General features: G+C 39.1%; 1 protein-coding gene across 5 annotated transcripts in view; it reads right to left on the bottom strand.

Moving 5' to 3' along the window:
- LINGO2 (leucine rich repeat and Ig domain containing 2) overlaps positions 1–15,755 on the bottom strand; it is a 489,656-nt gene that overhangs the window by 36,266 nt on the left and 437,635 nt on the right. Inside the window, exon 1 of one of the 5 annotated variants that reach the window (XM_030968288.1) lies at positions 6,633–6,992. The exons of the other annotated variants lie outside the window; for them this stretch is intronic. The gene's annotated coding sequence lies outside the window, so the exon portion shown is untranslated. Of the gene's footprint in view, positions 1–6,632; positions 6,993–15,755 lie in introns of those variants that run through there. 5 annotated transcript variants of the gene reach the window in all.

Genomic DNA, 15,755 nt, shown 5'->3' with positions numbered 1-15,755 from the left:
CTACCAAAAGACCAAGAAAAGGCTAATATTCAGTAGTTTGCTGAAAATATTATTACAGAGCATTTGAAAATATACATATGCTATTTACAGTGCAAATTATGTTGAGATTTTTTTTTTTTACTGAAAATACTTCAATGGCAGATTTTTGGGGTTTTTTTTTGATCCCACTTTTATACGGTCATTTGGTTTTAAAGTTTCAGGTGTTTGACACCAGGCTTCAGAAGATAATCTGCTCAGTTTTCCCCACTAATGACGACTCTTACTCTTACACTGCAATTCATTACTAGAAAAACCTTCCCATTTTCACTAACAATATTTTTTGCAGCCAGTTTATGTGGAAATTCTGAAGAAATTCAGTGTGATTTTTACAAGATTAAATGACTGACTTTTTTTAAAACATAAGAGCTCTTTAAATCTCCAAGCTAGTACAGCTTAATTCTGTGGCTATGAAAGCAAAAAATCACATTAGATTTTTACTCACTACTGTTGGTTGCCCCTCTTGGCCTTCTCTAATGTATGTACAAGAGTTAAAAGCAATGGAGATAAGTGCTTAATGAATGCCATCAAGTTTTCAATATTGACTTTATGCAACAGATGGTTCTTAGGCAAAACAGGAGTAATGAAATATTTAAGAAATCACTATTATTTATGAAAAATTTCAACCATTACCTACTTAGGTTGATGTTGATTAATTTAGAGCTGAGGCCAGTTGTATTGTTCTGCTCCTGATGAATATTTATAACACTCTAAGACACTGCACACAATATATTTATGTTAGAAGGAAACACCTTGGTGCAGCTGCCCTACTATTGGCCAGGGCTGTCCTCAGTTCATTGCTGACATTCATACACTGGTAATCTTGGACTTTTAAAAGAATATTTTAATTGTAATACTATCAAATGCAAGCAAAGTTCAGGTCAGAATGCTCAGTAAGAATAACATAAACTAACAAGGAATAGGATGAAATTTCAGCACATGGGTGAGCACAAGAGCTAACAAGGCCTCACATGTCATCAGTGTAGCATGTGTCTACAAAATAAAAATGATTCCTTCTGGGAATAAGATTTAAAATTGCAAACAAAACTCTTAACCTTGACACAAAGGAATTGTTTTGCAAATATCAGGCTCAGACCCTTTTTTTTTTTTTTTTACTTTTTCCTTTCCTTCCTTTTGTTTTGTTGTTCCAGTCAACCACAGTAAGACATGATTGACAACTCCTCAGTGATGCTGTGTTTCAAAGATCACTCAGATTTCTAGGGTCTTCACTGGACCAGCTCTGTGGGAAGAGACCAAGATATAGGGAAGGGCAGACCAGTTTCTGCAGGAGGCAATCCTTCTGCAAGAATAAAGCTGTATAATAAGAAGCAACAGGATCCAACAGGAGAATAGAATAACAAAGAGTAGAGATGAAGGGGGAAATAGAATAGAAGAAAAACAGTAACACAGGACAGGTTATGACCCAATAATAGAGGAGCTGGGGAAAAAGAGAGCTGATGAAAAGGATGCATGTTCTCCTAAAATGCAAAAAGAGAAGGAAAGATATAAAAGATGAAAGAGACTGTACTTTTCCAGGTCCAAGAGTTTGTTTATTACCCTGTTAGACAAGCCACTGCTGTTCTATATAACTTGATAATAATCCCTGAATAAAGTAGGACTTACCACCTTAGCTAAATCAAACAAAAAAAGGGGAAAAAATCTCCTAAAAGCAGATTGTTTGTGATTGAGACAAAAAGACAGAGTCCCATAGCAAGGCCACTGGGATGTGCAGAAAAGTTTTAAGGCTCAGATTGGGATTCAGGAAGTTCAGGCATATACCTGGCCTCTGCCACTGGTGTTCAACTCAGGTAAGAGTCATTCTCAGGTCCTAGTCTTGCATTATTCTCAGTTCTTCAACACAGCCTTCCTCTCACCACTTTCCTTGTTTGTGTAATTGATCTGTAAGCCGTTTGGGAACTAACAGCCTCTTGCCATAGGAGCGTGAACTGCTGACAGCCTTTTAGCTCTCAGTCAAATGTTAACTGCTGCCTCTTCACAAACCTGTAACTCACATAAAAATCCCTTTTGATTTTCTCTCTGCTCCGCAGGTTGCACCCTGCCCCTGGCAAAGGCCGTAGACTGGTACCATGGTCCTGCGTGTTTGTGTTCGTGTGGGTGTGTGCGTGCGCAGTGCTATCTGCACTGCTGTCTCCAGCTCCCTGCGTGCAAATGGCATCCTGTTGCCCTGTGTGCAGATGACTACTTCCAGCATCTCCTCGCTGATTGGTTCTGAGGGCCGTGGATCTCCCTTCTTTCATGTGGTGTGGGCAGAACAGACCAGGTGCAGCCAGCTGAGAGTTAGGGAAGAGATGCCTGACTGCACTGGAGTGTGGCACAGGGAGGAGACATGATTCTCCCTTGTGCAGCAAGTTTCCCCATGACTGAGCTCCTGTGTGAGGGGTCATGGCCACTGGCTAACTATGAAGTGTGAAAGAAAAATCCCTTTCTTATCCCTAGATACTTTACCTTCCTTTCCACTTCCTTTACTTACACAACAACTTCTTTTGTATTAGTACCGTGAAAAGCAAAGGGTGTTGGTATTTGGAAAATGCAACCTATATCATAGAATCATAAAACATCCTGAGCTGGAAGGGACCCATCAGAATTATTGAGTCCAGCTCCTGGCCCTGCACAGGACACCCCAAAGAGTCACCCCATGTGCCTGAGAGCATTCTCCAAATGCTTTTTGAGCCCTGTCAGGCTTGGTGCTGTGACCACTTCCTTAGGAAGCCTTTCCAGTGCCCAAACACCCACTGGGTGAAAAATCTTTTTCTAATATCCAACCTAAACCTCTTCTGATGCAACTTGAGGCTGTTCCCTCATGTTTTGTCACCATTTGCCACAGGGAAGAGATCAGTGTCTGCCCCTCCTCTTCCCCTGTAACTGCAGTGAGGTCTCCCCTCAGTTTTGTCTCCTCCAGGCTGAACCTTATCCACAAGAGACCATATCCACTCCTCATACAGCTTTCCTTCAAGGCTCTTCACCATCGTGACAGCTTTCCTTTGGATGCACTCTAAGAGCTCAATGTCTTTCTTATATTGTGGTACCCCAAGAGTGCCCCCAGCACTAGAGGTGAGGTTACACCAGTGCAGAGCAGAAAGGGACAATCAGATTTTTTTCCGAAGTTTTTCTGAGTTTGTTGTTTAGTTCCATCAAAGCTAGTGCCGCTCCTGCTTTTTCAGCATACAATTCTATGAGACTATTTTTATTAACATGAACCACATGTACTCTGATGTTTCTTATCTTTGTGTCTTTGGACTTGCGACAGGATGAAAACTGTGGTGCACTTAAAAGCATTCTTAATGGGAAAATGAGGAATGCAGCAAATATTTTTTGTTTAGATTAAAAATATTTTGCATTTTTTCTACCCATGTTGGCTTCAGCATAACAGAAATAAGCCCATGGAAGAAGCTTGTCAGCCTCAGGGACCATACTCAGCCATGCACAGTGTGTCACTATCATTCTCTTTCTATTACAATCACTACAACTTCTACACTGGATTCAGCTCCTATTATGTCTTTGCTGCAAATAATGAACTTGATGGCCTCAGAGTCACACCAAGAAACCTGCTTCTGTTGATAAGCAAGTATCACTGACATGAAAGGAGACAAAGTAAAGCATTGGTCTATAAGACAGAAGGACAGTGGCATTCACCTCAAGTGTTATCAATAATGTAAGGGCAGTTACTTCTGAGGAGAAACATGTAGGAAGTTCGATTGCTTGAACATTTTTATCTGACATAATAAGATAAATTAAATACAAATTTAAATGTAATTAAATACATAAACAAAGAAATTAAGTCATTAGCACATTTTCATGAGCTTTAATAATAAATTTCTTCTGGATTTCTGAAAACAGTGTCAAGTAATATATTTTAAAATGGGGCTGAAATAGCAGCAGTCTGACCACACGGAACAGAAGGCTAATAAAAGGGATGGATAGGGAAAAAAGGATGTGAAAAGAAATCCATGTGCAAGAGGGAAAGAATTCACACAGAATTAAATATCTTATACACTTAATAACTATAAGAGAACAGCAAGCTAGAAAGTTTATACTATCAAACTTAGAGATTTGGATTTTATCAAAGCTATGTCAAAGTTCAGCGCAGGAAGATTTTCAAGACAAAATTAAAATGTAAGAGAAGTTGTTGCACAGGTACTGGTCTATGTACACTTTCCTCCTCTTTAAAATATTTTACTTTCCTGGGTTCATCTCAGTGAGACCTGCAGTGAGAAGTCACAGTATTTCTACATGTGATAACTGAGCACATTCTATCTCGAACCTCTGCTCCCTTCAGAATGAAAACACCTATGCTAAATTATAAACACCAGCCTCTGACAGCAAATAAACGAGGCAAAAAGAAAACAAACAAAAAAACCCCACAAACAGCTTTCCAGTTAACTTTAAAGCTAAGGCAGTCCAAGAAAATTGTTCTGCTACAATATCACACTGATGATGAGTGAAAACACTAAATATCATCACACTTGAGGCATCAACAGTTACTTCTAGCTATCTGGGCTGGTAGGTGAATCCAATCTCCTGGTAGTAAGAGTGGTCAAGATATGAAAAATTCACATCTGCCTATTTCCATTTACAGGACAGGTGCAGATATGCAGAACTTCTCTCCAGCCACCTACTTCTTTGAGAGAGCCCTTTCAGTAAGAATATTATGAGTAGTTCAGAAAACTGATTATACCTTTGATTGCAGGTAATGATTTGGTGTCATTAGCTAAAAGCTTCTTCTCAAAATGAACTGCCAGAAAATCTCCATCCCAGGCCGCAGTTTCTCATAAGCAAGGTCAGCAGAACTGAACAACTGCAGGCATGTGAGAGGGCGTATGAGCAAGGTGAGCTATCATCCCAGTATCATATGTGGCTGTCACATATGCTGGTCTTAGCTTTAGTAGCATGCCTTTTGTTTCAAACCTGTTTCTCTGTCACTTTCATTACTTTAATTTATTTAGTTTCATAAGCCAAGAATAATAGAAATAAGTTCAGAAAAGGCATTATAGCTACAGATATAGATAGATATGTACAGATTTAGATACAAGTAAGGTATCTATGTAAAGCAACACCTAGTTTATCAGCCTGAGAGTATCCTCCATTCAATAATCCTCCAAATGTCTGTCTTGAGGTTTTCAAAATTCATCATTTTCAAATTGGTTAAGCATTTTTAGTCTAGATTTATGAGACCACAAGACTAACCTTTTTGTGCTAGCACATTTTTCCCATGTCATCTTCAGATTAGAGAAGATCATAGAGCTGTAATTATCTAGAAAAGAACTGAGATCATATGAAGATGCCTTTCTCTGTGAATCTCTGCAATGAACTTTACCCCCAAAATTAAAAATGAGGAAAGTGCTTTCCTGCAATTTTTGAACTCCCAGGTGTAGACACCAGTCAATCTGGAAGCCAACTCTGTATGTTGATGCTATCACGTCTAGTACAGTTACTAGACGTGATAGCATCAACATACAGAGTTAAGACAAGAGTGCCAAAATAAAACAGAACAACTTCCCAGAAGATGGGATAAGGAGGTATCAGTCATGGTTCCTACTATACAGATGTTTCTTAGAAGATCAAATGCACAATGTTGCTTACTCAGATTCTCTGTTATAATCTCACTGACATTCTACCAATTTTAACTAAGTCTAACAAAAGCTTACTGTATTAATACTTCAGTGCTTTCTTCACATTCCTTCTTTCAAACTCTACATACTCTTTGTGCTATTCCAAAAATAAGAGATGCTGCTGGTGTTGTGCTTAGAGCTCAGACTGCAGATGCCAGGCTGCAAAAATTTGCATACACTGATTGTGGATACAAAGGAACATATCCCCAGATCATGCAGAAAGAAGGAAACCTACTGCATCCTGTAGATTTTTGCTGTGTTTCCTAGTTAGGAAGTCTGCTTCTCTATCACTTACATTCACAACAAAACACATTAAATCAACATGTTCTTTTTTACAAAGGAAATTATTTTACGTTGCAGGGATTCAATAGTCTAAAGAAAATACCCTTCTATTATGTTTTAACTTCACAAAATAAAGTCTCATGCAATTTACAGCCAACATCTTAGTGCCTTTGTAACCAGTATATTCATGTCAGCAATCAGATCTATGAATATTTTTTGTGTTTAATAGGTATAATTTCCATGAATCACTAATGGAATCAGTAGGAGGATATAACATGCATGCAAAAAAATGAGGTGGTGCCCTTCAGAATCCTGAAGGGATTTCATCAGCATAAACCAGTCTGCTTCTTTACTTTACAAAGCCAGGGTTTTTCTCTCAAGAAGGAATTTCACAGCAATCTGTAATGCAGCTCTGGGAGGACACACTAGCATTTTATTCATATTTTGTGAACAATATTTCATTTTTAAAAAAAATCAACTGTTTTAGCTTTTTAAAAGCTTAGATATATGGAAATAAAGCTGTTTCTTAGCCTGGAAAAACATTAAGCAGTTTGGCTAATACAGCCATTTTTTCCTCCAGATTTAATGCAAGGTAATTGGGTGTAAATGCTCAGGTCGTATGTTGGCTCTAGAGGACTGAATAATTGGAAAGAGAATTAGTTCATTAATGCTCTAAGAACTTACCAGTACTTCATCACAAAGAGAAAGGAGTAGGAATAATTCAGCCACAGTAGAGCTTCATTTCAGTCATAAACTGTAAGCAAGATTCAGCACTTTGATTTTCCTAGAGCTCCACATTGACTTTAATTGGCTTTGGATCAAGGACTACACTAAGCCTCTTCATGTCTGGTGTTCATAGACTGCATTCTGTCTGTGAGGCATTATCATATACATTTAAAAGGGCTTATCACTGCCTAGTGATAACTGCAGGTTATCACCTTTTCTCTTCCCCTAATGCAAGGCGAGAATCAGCAGTAGACTCTCACTATTAATTATCCAAATCTTTCTGTCCTGTTTCCTGCCACCCAAAAAAACTCCTCCCTAATAACTGACACTGCCAAAGGACTGCTATGTATGCTAGTTACAAATCTTCAACAATTCATTTGAGGAAGAAGAATCTCTACAGATACTTATTTTCCCAGCTGGCAGCACGTCCATTATGGGAGGGATGTTTATCAGTCCATAAGAATTATCTGCAAGATTGGCACACACAGAAAAAGACAAAAATTTGCTCCCTTTTGAGTGTACAATGGTTTAGCAGTTACTCCTTTTCAGTTAGGGAGGTGGGTATGTTGAGGACAGCTTCTGGGGCTCAGTGTACTTTTAATTTGAATATTCCAAGAGCCAGTGAAACATGGGCATTTCCATCTTAATGCAGCAGACCAGGAAAATGTGAAAATATCTTTTGGTTCAACAGGAAAGGAAAAACAGATCCTGTGTGAAACAACATCATATAGACTGGCGAGCATGCAGTGACTACATATCACATGCAGTGACTACACATCACACACAGATATGAATCATTTGGAGAAGGGGGGGAAATGAAAAGTGGAATTAACTAAGGAAATTGAGTTATTAAAAAAACTTGAGTATCTAGTCCTGGTAAAATAAACACACAAAATCCCCCTAAGGTTCTTGGAAAACAAAGAACTCCTCACACTCTTCCCCCCACCAGCATAGGGTCCCTCTCACAGGAGAGAGTTCTCCACAAACTCTTCAAAGCGAATCCTTCTGTGGGCTATAGGTCTTTATGAATTGGTTGAACATGTGTCTGTCCCGTGGTGCAGTCCGTCATGAGCAGACTGTTCTAGTGAGGATCTGAAGGATCCCAAATCCTCCGAGAAAACTGGCTCCAGCATGGACTGCTCTCTCCATGGGGTCAATGGTCCTGCCAGAAGCCTGCTCCCGTTCAGGTTTCCCATAGGGTCACAGTCTATTTTGGGCATCCACCTGGTCCAGCCTGGGAATCCTCCATGGGCTGCATGTGGATGTCTGCTCCTCCTGGGGTTTGCGTGGGTTGCAGGGGCAGAGCCTGACTCACGATGGGGCTGGCAGGTACCTGGTACCTGACAGGCACCAGGGGCTGCAGGGGAATCTCAGCTTTGGGAATCTTCACCTTCTCCCCCTCGTGCTTCACTGCCCTTAGTGTCTGCAGAACTGTTTCTCTCGCATGTTCTCACTCTTCTTGTGGATGAAGTTGCTGGGTATTTTTCTCCCCTCTTCTATAATAGATTACCCTAGAGGCGATATCATCATTACTGATGGGCTCAGTTACAGTCAACAGCAGGTTGGTCTTGGAGCCATCTAGCAACAGCTCCATTAGACACAAGAGAAACTTGTAGCAGCTTTTAAAAGAAGTTGTCATCCCACTCCTATAGTCCACCCCACCACCCAAACTTTGGCATGCAAACCCAGTAAAGCATTGTTAGCAGAAAGCTGGCAAATGCAGTAATTGTTTTTTTCCAAGGCAGAAGATCTGATGAACTAGCAGGTGGAATTCCACAGCAGGTTCAGCTCAGTAGCTATTTAAAGGCATGCCTGCATCACAACAAAGGAACAGCAATTAGAGAGACCTTTTCTAGTGATACCCATTACTCTTACACAGTTGTCCTTTTTGTGATAGCAGCACACAAGAAAAGATGTCTGAAGTAATTGCAATTGCATTATCATGTTTAAGCTCATTTTACCACAGCTTTCTGAACATCATCTTCCATTTTACTAAGGAAGTAAAGCTGAATAGGATTATCACAAGCTCTCTATGCCAATCCATCACTGATACCTGTGGATTTATGCCAAAAATTAATCTTGTGCCTGAAATTAGTAATAAATGAAAGATTTATTCAAGTAATTAAATGGTGAGTTGTAAACACACTACTTTCAAAAGCAAATCACTTACAAGAAATCTGCTACTAAGACATTCAGATTGCAAGGTTACCTGACAACTTTGTACAAATATGTGTTCCTGATGTGCAGGTATTTTAAAGGAGACTCATTAAATTAGAAATTCAGTTCAAGCACACATATTGCACTGTGTTTAATGAATGAGGTGGGAATAAAAGGGGAGAAATTGGGGCACCTATAAGACAACTATTCTGCACAAGCAGAATTTTAAAACCTGACAGGTGAGTAGAAGAGAAGAGATGACACACCATAAAATTCACATTAGAGGGCTTGTTTGTGCTTGTTATAAAGAAAATAAAATACACATAGCATGAATGCAAATTATTACTTTATGAAAATGAAAGAGAAGCATGTGTATGAATTTCTGTTATTTATTGTACATAGTATAAAAGTTTATGAGCGTCTGGCACCAGTGTGTTAAGGCTGGTGTGGTGGGTTGATCCTAGCTGTACACCAATCCTCAGCAAAGCTGCTCTATCACTGTGCTCCTCAGCTGAACAGGGGAGAGAAAATAAACCAAGAGCTCGTGGGTTGGGATAAGGACAGGCAGAGGTTGCTCACCAGTTACAGTCATGGGCACAACAGACATGACTTGAGGAAATTAGTATAATTTATTCCCAATGAAGTCAGAGTGGGACAATGAGAAATAAAACCAAATCTTAAAAACACCATAATCCTACCCCCACATCCCCCCTCCCCCACCCCTTTCCCTCCCCCCCTTTCTTCCTGGGCTCAACTTTACTCCTGATTGTCTCTAAATGCTCCCAAACAGTGGCACAGGATGATGAGGATAGGGGCCTGCGGTCAGTTCGTCATATGCTGTCTCTGACTTTCCTATCTCCTCCGTGCAAGGACTCATCACACTCCTCCCCTGTTACAACATAGGGTCCTTCCCACAGTAGTCCTTTCCAAAGTTCTCCAGTGCTGGACCTTTCCATGGGCTGAAGTTCTTCATTAAGCGCTCCAGCATGGGTCCCTGCCATGGTGCAGTCACTCAGGAACAGACTGCACAAGTTCCTGTGGGGTCACAAGTCCAGACAGCAAACCTGCTCCAGCACAGGCTCTTCTCTCCATGGGGACACAGACACTGCCAGAAGCCTGCTCCAATGTTGGCTTCCCATGGGGTTGCAGTCTCCTTCAGGCATCCACCTGCTCCAGCATGGGCGTCCTCCAGTTGACCTCCATGGGCTGCAGGGGCCCTCACCATAGCCTGCACAGGGGCTGCAGGGGAATCCATGCTCCAGCGGCTGGAGCACCTCCTGCCACTCCTTCTCCACTGGCCTCAGTGTCTGCAGGGCTGTTCTTCTCTCTTATTCTCACTCTTTCTTCTCTGACAGTAATTGTTGCACAGTAACTTTCACCCCCTTCTTCAATATATGATCTCATTTAGTGACAGGAACTTGGCCTCGACTACCAACAGTCCTGTCCTGGGGCTTCCCGCAGTTTCTCACACAAGGCACCTTTGTAACCCTCCTGCTACCTTTTCATGGCTACCCAATACAGACAGCTCTCTAAGAAGAGCTGAAATGTGGTCATAAAATAGATAAAACTAAAGAAGTGGTGGGAAATGCCTACATTTATGTATTAATTTTAGCTTGCAAACTTTGGAAAAAAACATTGCTGATTTCTAACAGGTTGTTTTTTTAATACAATCTATTTTCCAGTCATGGGAAAAACTGGAACAGCACACTGGACACAGACAGAATTGGATACAACAGGTAAGAAAAAGGAGTGGCAAAGTGAAAAGTACTAGATTGGTTAGCATTAATTTGGACAAAATTGGAATAATCTACAATTTCTCTTAAAAGACATGAAGAACTGAACCTTCCAAAGGGTAAAAATCCTAGCATTAAAGTAAATTTACTTGTTTTTTTTAAATTGTGAGTGTTTACAAAAATATCTTGAAACTTATTTGACAGATTTCTCTGCAGGAACATGTCTCTTGTGAAATGCATGCCTAAGGTAACTGATTCTCAGAAAACTGACCCAACAGGCAGGGATTCTGAGCTAGGTCACAGAAAGAAAACCTTTTTATTCTGAGGGGAAATAAATATCTTGTGAAGCCTAACTGGGCCTGCTTGGGACAGATCCTTAAACACTATACATCTTGTGCAGCAGGAGTGAGGAGTGAGGCTAAAAGAGCTTTTTTTCCCCATTTAACAAACAGAACTAGAGATGAATTAGGAAATCTTGCAAATGCATACAGATGGAAGCAGAAAACACTAGCAGAGAAAACTGAAACTGACCTCATGAAGGCCTTGTAATATTTTTTCCTATTTTCTATCTTTAGTCCTTGGATACATGCTTTAGTAAGTGAAGTGCTGATGGTTGCATATGTTGCATATGCAAGCAAAAAAATCCACTTCCTCCCCCACTTTCCCCCCAGAATGTATCTAGCAAATGTAGCTTTTCTGGGGAGGATATATTACTAGAGGGGTATCTAGGTGATCATCCTGAATAAAATTATTTTATCTTTCATTTTTCTTTCTGCTATTGTGACCTTTTGTGATGCTTAGGAGGAGTCGAAAAGTAATAAAAATCAAGTGAGAGGATGATTTTTGAATCCTCCATGCTCCTTTTATGGTACTGTTCCATCAAGACTTATTGTCCCAGCTGTAGTTAAAATAATTACAGAGCAATTACAGTCTAATGAGGAAGAATGGTGCAATCTACTCAAAATGAGTGAGAGAGAGAAAGTAGTATTCCTTAGGACTGATAAAACCACCTTACATACATGTTACCAACCTGGAAAAACAACAAGAAATCAAATAATCTAATGCATTTGGCAGCTAAAAGTATCAGACAGTGCTAAACATTTTCCATACACAGGGAGACAGATAGCTCCTATTTCAAAGAGCTGTCCTTAAAAACTAAAACACTGGAGCAGAGAACCTATGATATATCTAAAAAAAGTAATTTACTTTTACATTTTCCCTTTTTACATTTAAATCCACACAGTAGGCAAAGTAATAGAATTTTCAAAGATTTTAAAACCTTAAGATTTCTTTACTTAAATTTGCAAGGATGGACTCCAAAATTAGCAGGTGATCTCATATTGACCAGAAGGGCAAAAATGAAACAAGGAGGGTTGTCTGACTTCCAGGAAGTCTTTTCTTCATGAGTGCTGAACACCCTGTTGGTGATGGGATTATTGTTTGTAAGCCATTTGGTGTGTGTGCACACTGCCAGCTACAATACAGTATTGAGATACTTGATCTGGCTCCGATCTGGTTGAAGCTCAGGTAAAACTAAGGATGAAATTGCAACTCCTAACAAATTTGCTTTAGTCAGAGAATGATTTTTGCTCAATTTCAGGACTCATTATTCAATGCTGACAGCTGACAATCTGCATCACTGTAGATACAAACTTGCTATTCAATTTGGAAATCGTGATTGCCCACCTGCGTTGCATAAAGGAGGATTCTTATGGGATACAGGAGAAGCCTCTTTTCTGCATGGACTCATCAATTTACAGCAGTTTTACTCTCCAATCAGCATTTAGTTCAAATTCTAAATATAGTAATAACATGGTTAGATTGATGAGTTTCTGGATGAAGCCCAGGTTTCCAGGAATGGTAAAGCAATAAACCTTGTGAAGTTATGGTGATGCTACTGTTGTGAACTGTAGGTATAAATCTCACAACCTTCCCTCCCACCTCTTCCCTTCTCCTCTCCTGAAGTTTTTTTTTTTTTATTATTTTGCTCATTATTTCTTATCTCCTGAATAAAAATTGGCTTTGCATTCCTTTGTGGTTGCATTTTAACATACCTCCTGGACATCCAGCAGAGCAGAAGCAAAGCCCAACAACGAGAAACCTTAAGAGCTGTGGATGTTTAAGTCACTTGCAGTCAAAAGTGACTGTGGTGCATTCTCACCATTATCATTTGTTCCTTTTAGAAACAGATCATGCAGACACCCCAATAATTAAATCATTTACTTACTGGGAGGTACAGCAATTGGTAATGATCAAGACATTGCACAATCAGCAGGCTGTACTCATTTGTTCTGCTGCTTAACATCACCACTGTGAGAACAACATTGTTTATTATGGCTCACAGGCAGTAATCATTTTATGTAACATGAGGATTTTTTTCACTCAATTGCTTTCATGCTTTAGGCTGATGAAAATAATCATCATGTAACAATTACTTGCACCTCTACAGATGATGCTCAAGAGTTCAGGTCACTGAATATGAAGTATATACATTTTTACTGGGGTACAAATTGTCTTTTGCACTTTTGAAGAGAAAATAATACAAATCTGGATCACTGATTTCTTTTCCCCTGTGTTGAGAACCCTTATTAAATTTAAAAGACTAACAGTGTCCAATAGCAAGACATCTTCAGTTCTATGAAAGAATTCAGAAGCTAAAGATGAGGTGAAGGATTAGCTATGCAACTTTGACTTACCAACATATTCAGAAGTGAAATGTCTAAATCCACTGGGCACTGACTTGGTTTGAGGATTTATATATGAATAATTCAAGATCTACTAATTTTAATTATAGGCAGCTGAAAATACTCCAGCAATCTTTTCAGGAAATAGGTATGTTAAACACTATATTATTCCATACGCTCACCTTTTGGTCTGCTAGTAGCTGACCATAAATACACGCTGCATCTCAAAAGGTTTGCACCTCATGTCCAATTCAACATTAAAAATAATGCTATGTGAGCTTCTAATTGACACTGTAAGCAATTTTTTGCTCTAACAATGGAGGCAAAACAAGCATGAGGTTGAGAAGTACTTAACTGAAATGATTAATTGAGAGTAAGGGGGTCAAATTTATCAGAATTTAACTTCATAAAAAGGCAACTTTATACAGAAGCATTTTCATCCTGAAGAAGAGAATTCCAGGCTAGGCCCTCTGCACAAATCCATTGATCCAATTCACTCTAAGAATTCAAAGTTTTAAGATAGTTGAGATCCGTGAAGGAAGACACCTTCAATAAGGCAACAAAGGATTTCACAGGGTACTCAAAATACTTCATAGTTTAAGTATATTTTGTTTACTCCTTTTCATAATTTCTCTCACATGGGTGCAAAGAAAGAAGAGATCTTTCAATCTCTAGATGTTAATACAAAGCAGACATGATTTCATGACAAAGAAATCCAGTAATTAATATTTCTAGGTAATGGGTCATCATGGAAGGAGATACAGAAAAACCAGAAAATTTAAGTCATAATTTACTCTGTTACAAAGGAGTAGCATAGAAAGAAAATGAAACTGGAAGCACAGGTACAAAGTAGACAATGTATGTCTGAAAGTTTGATGAAGAGACTTGCGAAATGAAAAAAAAACTAGCAGAGTGTTATGCAGGAATCTTTCTAAGTGGCAATATTTTGAACACATGGGAGAACAACCTCTGACAAGCTCAGGAGAGGACTGGTGTGCAGGCCATTTGGTGGTGATAGAAAAGCCACTTAGTGGAGAAAGATAAGAAAATTATGCTATTTAAGGGTAAAAGACAGAAGAAATGGCTCAGGCTGCCTTGACTGTATGGGAACAGCTGAGGACATAAATGACTGGCATCAAATCAGGTCTTTTCTGTAGTGATGGCATTAAAACATCCATAAACAAGATAATTTGCTTATCACAAAGAGATACATAGCTACCAGAAACTATAACAAAGTGACAATAGTGAAATATAAATTACTTTCTTCAACTGTGGCATATGGAAGACTTGTTTTTATTAGGCTGCATATATGAGCAATCTCTTTGTGCTACTGTGAAAAAAATGGGGATTTTGTATATAAAACATTTTGCATACAATCACTAGCCCATTGCTACCCAAGCTGATCTTTGTTTCTGATAATTCCTAACCTTATGCTGGTTACAGCTATCATGGTTAGGGCCAGTGTGAGTTCCTGTTCCAGTTAATTATAAATGAAAGATATTACAGAGCATTAAAAGCCTAATGCTTTTTTTTTAACCACTCCTTCATTTCTGGGTCCACTTTTTCTAAACTCTCAAAGATGAAAAAGTCAAGTCAAATCTTCTAGTTTTGTTATGTGTTCAGAGAAAAGAAATGCTCTGCTGTTCAGAGGCCACCATTTTGAACTTCAAGTCCTGCGCTGAGTAGGCAATATTTATTAGGAGCAAAGTGAGATCAAGAGAAAAATGGAGAAAGCTGTAATTACAGGAAGGGTACAAAGTGAAAGTCTTGCAGTCCTATTCAGACTGAAGAGCAGTGTACTTATTATCTCTACAAGCATGAAATTATACATCTCCCAGTGAGTCTGACCCTAACATTGACTGCATGCATGGCACCTGTTTGATGACATCATATTTTTTCAGATTTCAGGTAACTCAGTTATTCTGTAGAGACAGGTTTTTTTTTTTAATATCCCTTTCTGCCACACCTGATTAGTCCTATTGAATGAGAGAAATAAATCCAGTCTTCTGCAATGCTAGGCTATTACCATTGCATAGGAACAATAATCATCCATCACAGAAAATCCATATGAAGTTGATATTAAATGTTCTAAAACAATTTGGCAATAAGATTGGACGAGGCCATATCTTATTGTAATCCACTTGCTCCCAGCAGTCTCCTGTTCCTACAAAGACAGTGAATCAAGAGAGGGAATAGATAAGATACTAAAGCTCTGTTGGGCCAGAGAACAGCAGAATACTGCTGCTGAGCAGACAAAAGGTGGAAAACAACAGTTAACCTTAGAAAGAAGAAAGAATGGATATGCTAAAAAGATAGAAGAACATTTAAGCTGTTATTTTACTAAACCATGCAAGTAGTATAAATATCCAATTGACATGGAAAAAAACCTAAGACAAACCTAAAGCAAGCCTTTCTGAAAACAATACACTTTAAGGTGAGTGTGGCTGAAGGTTTCTTTGACAGGACAATGATCACAGCCCATGCTGCACTAAATGAGGTGCTGGTTT

Source organism: Camarhynchus parvulus, chromosome Z (genome assembly GCF_901933205.1).
Source record: "Camarhynchus parvulus chromosome Z, STF_HiC, whole genome shotgun sequence".
Taxonomy (NCBI): domain Eukaryota; kingdom Metazoa; phylum Chordata; class Aves; order Passeriformes; family Thraupidae; genus Camarhynchus; species Camarhynchus parvulus.
The sequence above is the reverse complement of the archived record's forward strand: the minus strand, read 5'-3'. Positions and strand labels throughout refer to the sequence as shown.